The 6,629-nt window shown below is 41.3% G+C and overlaps 1 pseudogene; it reads right to left on the bottom strand.

Moving 5' to 3' along the window:
* Positions 1-344: 344 nt before the first annotated feature.
* LOC123249347 lies at positions 345-3,492 on the bottom strand (annotated as a pseudogene).
* Between the last annotated feature and the right edge of the window lie 3,137 nt (positions 3,493-6,629).

Genomic DNA, 6,629 nt, shown 5'->3' with positions numbered 1-6,629 from the left:
AAATGGTATGCCCTTTGGAAAAAGGGACTCTGGGAAGGGTGTTCCACCATTGAAGGGTTTGGGGAATTGTGTCCCCTCAAGGAGAATGAAATATCAGCTTGTGTTTCAGGCTGAGCACTGACAGGCTTTATATCTCTTTTTAAATGAGGGACTGCAAGACTAGATGGCGTGGCTCTTCTCAGTTTATTACATGAATGAGTTATACCAGTCCAAGTTACATAGTGGATCCCAAATGGTTATGTTATATAAGCTGTGAGGTTTTTAATTTGTGACAAGGGACAGAAGGGAATTTTTCTATTGATTGTATGGAAATCCTCACTTAAACTTCAGTGAGCCATGAGCACTTAAAAGCCATGACCTTTCAGCTGGTCTTCTTTAGCCAGTCCAATCTCGATGAGGAACTGGGATATGTTCTTGCACTCATCACCTTGTAGCTGAATTACTTTTCCATATTCTGGATGTTCAATTTCAGTACTATTGCAGGCAAATTTCTTCTCGAATGCCTTCACTAGTTTCTTTTAATCCCTTGGACAGTAGCAAGAGTCTTCCTCCAATTTCACTGTTGAATTCTTATATGAATGTAATCCTCTATAAGTGGTAATAAGGGAAGGAAATATAGGAGGAGAAGGAAGGGAAAAGGAAGGTAGGGAAGCCAGAGGAAGGGAATTGGAATAGGAAAGGAAGGTAATCTAGCTGGTAGCCCCCAGCCCTGGTGGGAAATTGGCCCGAGCCCTTCAGAGATCAATAAATAATATTACCCTTAGGGATAGAATAGCTGGGTTTATTTACTTTAGGAAAAAGTTAGGCAAGGGAAAAGGCTAAGATTTAGATCTCCAAGGGTACCTAGGCTCTCCTAAAAAACTAGTCCACCAGTTGGGAGAAAAGGCACGAAAAACTCGCGCTGTCCTTTCTCTTATATCTTCCTCAGACATCTCCCACAAAGGAAGTCAGATGTGTCTGAGGAAGTTAGGGGAGAGGATCCTGGGAGAGGTAGTCTCCTCAGGGTAGTGCATTTCAAAATGCACACCTCAGTCCCAGCAGAAAGCAGGTCATCATCCTTACTTGCATCAGCAAAGGGATCAAAGAGTGGAGATTAGTGGACATATGATACGATTCCTTTTCCTTATTGGAAATGGCCTGCAGAAGGCAGTGGCAGAAGAAGGTGGGCTGGCGGGGGTGGAGGGGTAGGAACAGAGTGTTGGGAAGCAAATCTAGGGGGAGGCTGCTGAGTCCTTGGCAGTGGCTCAGTGACTGGGGCCTAATTAGTAACCTTTAGAAGGGCACTGAGATGTTACAGTGGATAAAGTACTGTGCCTGGAATCAGGAAGACCCGAGTCAAATCCAGACTCAGATACTTCCTAGCTGTGTGACCCTGGGCAAGGCATTTAACCCTTTTTGACTCAATTTCCTAATTTGTAAAATGAGTTGGAGAAGTGAATGTCAAACCACTTCAGTATCTTTGCTAAAAATCCCAAATGGGGTCATGAAGAGTTGGACACAACTGAAAAGTCTCAACAACAATAAACCTGTTTGGCTTCTTCATCTGATATTCAAGGCCTTTTGCCATTTGAGGCCATCGTACCTTGTGAGCCTTTTACTATTTTGCTAATTTCTTACTACTCTATAGGTAAAATGGATTAGACCCATGATTTTATTGATATAGGGAATTTTCAGATAAAAAAACTTCATTTATACTTTAGTCAGAGTAAACTGCTTAAACAAACCATTCGTTCCTCACCTCCTCTTATCCCAAGCCTTTTTGAAGACTGATCAACAGGGATGGAATGCAGCTTTCCCCCTCTTCTGCTTGAATTTCTAATGATCATTTATAGTCCAATTCAAATGACAACATATTCTTGATTCCATCTTGTCCTTAATAATCTTTCTTCCCTAAGATTTAATTTAGCATTTGTACTTCTCAATCAATCAATATTTATTAAGTAATTGCTATGTGATAAGCACTATACTAAGGACTGAGGATACAAAAAGAGGCAAAAGATTGTCCTTGCCCTCAAGGACTTTACAGTAGAATGGGTGAGACACTATGCAAACAAATAAGTGGTATAAACAAGACATTGAGATATATATATATATACTTTTGTCAAATGATGACTTCTCTAATGGGGATAGGAGAAGGAGGGAAGCAGTTACTTGGGTATTTTAATGTAACAAACAAACAAATAAATTTTAATTAAGAAAAATTAACTACCACATGCCAGGCACTGTGCTAAGGAATGAGGATACAAAAAGAGGCAAAATATTGTTCCTGCCTTCAAGGACTTTACAATATATGAGTGCTGTACCATGCAAACATACTTGTACTTGCTAGTTATATTCGGGATAAACAGGAATAAAATCAAGAAAGTAAAGACACTAGAATTGAGAAGTTGGGAAAGGCTTCCTGTAAAATATGGGATTTTAGTTGGGACTTGAGGCAAGGGAAGCCAAGAAGCAGAGATGAACAGAAAGAACATTTCAGAAAAGGGAGAAAACCAGAGAAAATCCCCAAAGGTGAGAGATGAAGTGTTCTGTTCCTGGAAGAGCAGCAAGGAGGATATAGATTGAAGAGTACATGGTGAGGGAATAAGGTTTAAGAAGACTGAAAAGTAAGCTGGAGCTAGGTCATGAATGGCTTTGAACACCAAACAGAACATTTTGTATTTGATTCTAAAAAGGGTAAGAAGCTGTGTGAAGGGAACCCCCTCCCAGGATCACGCATGTGGGTCTGACTTGCTTCCCTGTGCTCCAGTGTGGGTCACAGGAGAGTCACCTAGGCACATTGACCTGGAAAGGATCAGGTTAGGATCCAGGGGTAAAGGAGAAGATACAAATGAGGGGATTCCAGGAAGTGGGCTCTCTCTATTTGCTCAGGCATATGGTGAAAGGACATAGGCTGAGAGAGAGAGAGCCATGAAATGAGTGTCCACATGGCTAGTTCAGAATAGCTCTCTGTCTGCCTTCTCTTATTCAAGTAAATATTTAAAAACTATGAAAATTAAGGACTCTAAGGGTTAAAATGGTTTGATTAAATTTATAAGTTCAAAAAAAAGTTATTGTGGTCGCCATTTATAAAAATTAAAGTTAAGCTATGAGTCAGTAATCTGTTTATTAGCTTTATGTACAGTAAGGTAGAGTTATTAAAATGGGAAATATAGGAAGGAGGTAGAAAATATCATGTAGCTAAAAATACCTCAAGTCTGGGTCTGAGTGATTCCAGACTGAAAACGAGAATCAAAATGCAAATCTCACCAGCCTACGAATGTCTCCAGTCAGGCATTCCAACAACCAAAAACCAATGCCAAAGAGGTTGAGCACAAAGGGCAGTCTCCCATGCCAAGGAGGCAAGAGTCTCACCCAAGTAAACATCCCTCTTCAGACCAGGTCTGCAATGCAGGGAGCTGAATCTTCTCCAGAATCCAAAGTCCGGATCAGGAAGCCAAAATCTGAAGAGCCAAAAGATGCTGCAAACTGCCAAGAACCTTCAGCACCCATGAGGCCAAGATTGCCAAAAATCCCACTAGAGCTCACTCTCCTGAGGCTAAGAGCCACCAAGAATAAAGACCCTGAAACTATCTCAGGCGCCCTCTTACATATGGTTTTCTCTATCCATCAGCTGTCCTTGTCATATCTCAGGAATCAATCACAGCCTTTCAATTTGCCTAGCACATCCAGAGTGGGTGAGGGGTTGGGATAGTGCTTGTGTCCTTTTAGGGCAGTGAATCCCGAAGTGGGCACCACCGCCCCCTGGTGGGTGCTACAGCAATCCAGAGGGGCAGTGATGGCCATAGGTACATTTATCTTTCCTATTATTTACTATTAAAATTGAAAAAAAATTAATTTCCAGGGGCGCTAAGTAATATTTTTTCTGGAAAGGGGGTGGTAGGCCAAAAAAGTTTGGGAACCACTGTTTTAGGGCATGAACTTTCTTTGTTAGTGACTTACTAAGTGTTAAGTAGGGATGCTTTAAATTCTTTTTTTTTTTTGACTTGAATAATTTTTATTTTTTAGAAAAGTTATCATGGTTACATGATTCATGTTCTTACTTTCCCCTTCACCCCCCCCCCACCACCATAGCCAATACACATTTCCCCTGGTTTTAACATGTGTCATCAATCAAGACTTATTTCCAAATTGTTGATAGTTGCTTTGGTGTGGTAGTGTCGAGTCTACATCTCCAATCATATCTGCCTCAACCCGTGTGTTCAAGCAGTTGTTTTTCTTCTGTCTTTCCTCTCCTGTAGTTCTTCCTCTGAGTGTGGGTAACGCTCTTTTCCATAAGTCCCTCAGAATTATCCTGGGTCATTGCATTGCTGCCAGTACAGAAGTCCATTACATTCTATTTTACCACAGTGTATCCATCTCTATGTACAATGTTCTTTTGGCTCTGCTCCTTTCACTCTGCATCAATTCCTGGAGGTCTTTCCAGTTCACATGTAATTCCTCCAGTTTATTATTCCTTTTAGCGCAATAATATTCCATCACTAGCATATACCACAGTTTGTTCAGCCATTCCCCAAAAGAAGGGTATACTCTTGTTTTCCAGTTTTTTGCCAGCACAAAAATCATGGCTATAAATATTCTCATGTAAGTCTGTTTATCTATGATCTCTTTGGGGTACAGATCCAACAATGGTATGGCTGAATCAAAGGGCAGGCAATCTTTTATAGTCCTTAGAGCGTAGTTACAAATTGCCATCCAGAATGGTTGGATCAGTTCACAACTCCACCAGCAATGCATTAATGTCCCAATTTGGCCACATCCCCTCTAACATTCATTACTCTCCCCTACACTCATTTTAGCCAATCTGCTAGGTGTGAGGTGATACCAGTGTTGTTTTGATTTGCATTTCTCTAATTACTAGAGATTTAGAGCACTTTCTCATGTGCTTATTGATAGTTTTGATTTCTTTATCTGAAAATTGCCTATTCATGTCCCTTGCCCATTTATCAATTGGGGAATGGCATGATTTTTTATACAATTCCTTTAACTCCTTGTATATTTGAGTAATTAGACCCCTGTCAGAGTTTTTTGTTATAAAGATTTTTTCCCAATTTGGTCTGTTTGGTTCTTCAAGGCTATCAGCTGGTCATTTCTGGTCTTCAATTTGCTTATCAATTCATTTGATTCCTGAGCCTCACTTTCTAATTGCAAAATTCTGCCTTTTAAACTGTTTTTTTCTTGCCAGTTCTCTACTATCTTTCTCATAATCTCAGATTTGAACTCTTCAATAGCTTGTGACCAGTTTTCACTTTTTTGGGAGGGTTTCGATATGATTATTTGTTTGTTCTCCTCTGCTGTTTGCTCTGTTGTCTGCATTTTTTCTGTGTAAAAGTTGTCAAGTGTTAAGTATTTCTTCTTGATCTTTCTCTTCTGGGATTCTTATCTCTGGCTTGCTATTGTTGGCCCAGCACCCTCTCAGCTTTATCCTCACGCCCAGGGTCTGTCTGCGCTCTTTAGGCTCCTGAGGTCACAGGTCTAGTTGTTCTCAGGGTCAAGCCTCCTGGTGGTCCCCTTGCTTGTTCCTCTGCCCGAAGCTCCTTTAACAGTCTCAGGGTGCTGCTTCCACAGTCGTGCACCCCTCTGCACTGGGTCCCCACTCAAGGTCCACACCCGTGCTCAAGATCCGTGTCTGCAGCTGCAACCTTGCCTATGCTCTGGGTCTGTGTTCAAAGTCCCCACGTTCTTTAGCCTCTTGGGGTCTTAAGTCTTGCTGCTCTCAGGAGCAGGGCCTGGTGACCACAGGTAGCTGCCAATGACTTAATGTGTGCCTCAAACTTGCTCTAAGTCTTTTGCGCTGGCTTTGGCACTGTAGGTGATGTGGGGGGAGAGGGGGTTGCTCAGCTCGTGTTTTAGTGAGAGCTGTTTCACCCCTTTATAGCTTGGAAATGCCCTGATTCCATGTACCTTCAATGGTGCACCCTATTGTGGGGTCCCTTCGTTCATCTGGATTTGTTTTTATGTCTTCTTGAGGAGTCCTATAAGTGTGGGTTAGGAGAGGTTAAGCAAGCTGCTTCTACTCTGCTGCCATCTTAACCCAGAAGTCCTGATACTTTAAATTCTTGATTGATTAACTTAAAATAGGCAAAGGGAACAAAAATTCCCTTTCACAGGACCAATGTTTTAATTTTCTCTCCCCTGCTCATGGTCTTGGCCAGATAGGTCTACTCCTGGCTTGTCTTGCTACCACACCTTGGGCTGTGAGTGCTCAGGCCTTACTATCACACTAGGGTACCCATTCCAGGGCAGCCTCCCAGCTTCTGGCTGTGTGGATGGGGACTCCAGGGCCAGTCCACACCGGGTTGTCCCCCCATCCCCCAACTGTGACCAAGCTGATTTGCTTGTGGATTGTGGATTGAGAATAGCATACAGCTTTTTTTGTTGTTTTGTTGGTTGGGGGGGAGGTTTTTTTTTTCCAAATCTAGCTCCAACTCATGCACCATTGCCTTCCAAAGAAAATAAATATTAATAAAATAAATTTAGTAATATTGAATTAAAGTCAAATTAATAATATTGAATAAAACCAAATTGAGCCAAATTAATTCAATGCAATGTTAATTACCTGAATATACTAATTCCGTGATTCATTATTTTAAACATGATAATAATTTTTAAAAATAGTAATAATAATA

The sequence above is a fragment of the Gracilinanus agilis genome, chromosome 1 (assembly GCF_016433145.1).
Source record: "Gracilinanus agilis isolate LMUSP501 chromosome 1, AgileGrace, whole genome shotgun sequence".
In the NCBI taxonomy this organism is placed as follows: Eukaryota; Metazoa; Chordata; class Mammalia; order Didelphimorphia; family Didelphidae; genus Gracilinanus; species Gracilinanus agilis.
The sequence above is the reverse complement of the archived record's forward strand: the minus strand, read 5'-3'. Positions and strand labels throughout refer to the sequence as shown.